Source organism: Leiobunum rupestre, chromosome 10 (genome assembly GCF_980474605.1).
Source record: "Leiobunum rupestre chromosome 10, qqLeiRupe1.1.hap1, whole genome shotgun sequence".
NCBI lineage: Eukaryota > Metazoa > Arthropoda > Arachnida > Opiliones > Sclerosomatidae > Leiobunum > Leiobunum rupestre.
The window spans coordinates 55,651,066-55,653,186 of NC_143393.1; the positions used below are offsets into that span (position 1 = coordinate 55,651,066).

Consider the following 2,121-nt stretch of genomic DNA (forward strand, 5'->3'; position numbering starts at 1 on the left):
CCGTCCATTTTTTCGGATACTGAAAGTTTTGATAGCATTGAATGCGGTGCTCGTTTTAGTTTTCTCAAGACAGTTTCGAATCTCAAACCTATAATTTTATTTTGTCGCTTAGGCTTCGGCATTATTTTAAATTTTCGATTCAAATAACATTTTTCAGAATGTGCCTTGATTTTGGATATAATTCGTGGGGTAGGTGTTTTCGAAACCTTTACGCGCCTTATGTTTTTATTTTGTTTGACACTGAGTACTATATTGACTTTGTCGAGGCCACGTTCAATTACATTGGTTTTATTTTGGTCGCATTGGTTTCGTTTCTGTTTCTTTTGTCGCGAATCTTGGCCGTGACTAACATATTTCGTTTTCTTCACCTCAAGCTGATCGCAGCTTTTACGTTTCTTCTCCGCTTAACTTTCTTTTTGTCGTTTCTTCGACTCGATAGCCAATGTTATGAAGTCGGGCTCTCTAATTTTGGAATTTCGAGTGACCCGTGGATCTACTATTTCAGGAAGTAGGCACTGAAAATATAATCTTTCACGCAACGGAAACATTTTCGTTTCCCAAAATTTCATATCTTGGTATATTCGCTCGATCGCTAAACCTTTTGGGCTTCAAACCATAAAATCGCAGTAATTTCAATTACTGAGAACTAACTGTCCCAAAATTTGGAAAAAGTAGTGATGTGATCTACGCAACTTTATTTTGCCATTTTCAATCGTGCAAAAGAAACTACTAATTAGCTCTGCAGCTTCTAATGGGCTCATCTTTTCGATCGTCTTTGGGCATTTGACCTCTAAACGCCATCCTCGCCAATCAAGCCATCTGGCGAAGCTGCGAGGAAACCGTTTTCCAGACCTACGAAAATGCCACATTCCCGGACCTTCGTTCCCGTTTCCAATTCATACTGGGCTATAGCGACGGACTCGTTGGCCTTGCCATATTTCATTGCCACGGTGTTGATGGGTGGCGTGTATGAAAGGCGTTTCACCGTATTTCCACATTCTGTAGTCTCTCGTCGCTTACATATCGCGCCAAATTAGACGCAGTAAGACGATGTCGTCGCTCTTCGAACCATCGTTCGTTTGAAGCTTGGCCGCGGGTACTGATTTCGATCTCACGTTGCGTGATTTCATCTACCATCAACGTTTTCAGGATTTCATCTTTACGACGATTAAATTCTTCGATGGGCATGTCCGGTTGTTGGCAATCGGGCACATAGTCCGCGAGACCGGCTTCGATGTCTCTCGAGATTTCATCTACCCTCAACGTTTTCAGGATTTCATCTTTACGACGATTAAATTCTTCGATGGGCATGTCCGGTTGTTGGCAATCGGGCACATAGTCCGCGAGAACGGCTTCGATGTCTCTCGAATTTACATGTTTTTTTTTCTTTTTTCCCGTACTTCCTAATTGCTTGACTAAGGATCTTTTCTTGGCAATGATTTCTTTCTGCTTTCTGGCGATGTGTTTCTTGAGGTACGCATTTGGACTTTTGGTAGTAATACCTTTCCAAGTTCGAGAATACCATTGTCGTCCCATATGTTGAGATAACCCAGCGCCGTAGCAACGGAACTCAAAAGATGATCTCTTTCCACGATTAATTTGTTTTCCTCCAGTGAACTTCGCTACCAAAGACATGTAATATTCGGCGGCATTATTGGTGTCATTAGTAATTAGTTTGTCCGCTTTGGTGGCTTATAAGTTTATGGAGTCCATAATTTGAATCAGCAAATCCCTGGGGATAGTGTGCGTAATATTTTTGTCGGGTAAAGTTTTGAATTTACAGAAATACATTCTGCACTGGGTATGGTTTCCGTAAACGTGTTTTGGAATATTGAGCAAATCAATTCTCAACTTCTGAGCCTGTCCATGATTTTTGGCTGCGTAATTAATAGCACTTTTTGCTGTTTGCGTCATTTTCCTAATTTTTCTGGGTTTAAAACTCTTTTGTATTGAGCGGAAAGAGACGCGTGTTTGTATAGGTTCTTGGTGAGGTTCTTTACTGCATGATTGGAACATTCAATCTTCGATACGCTTGTTCCTTATGGAACATTTTCCATAATTTTTTTGTAGACCGAGGAGTCCCCGTCACCGACAAACGATTTATATTGCAGTCCGTGCATC

At 41.1% G+C, this 2,121-nt stretch overlaps 1 pseudogene; it reads right to left on the bottom strand.

Moving 5' to 3' along the window:
• Positions 1–404: 404 nt before the first annotated feature.
• LOC149926232 (uncharacterized) lies at positions 405–1,914 on the bottom strand (annotated as a pseudogene).
• Positions 1,915–2,121: the final 207 nt, after the last annotated feature.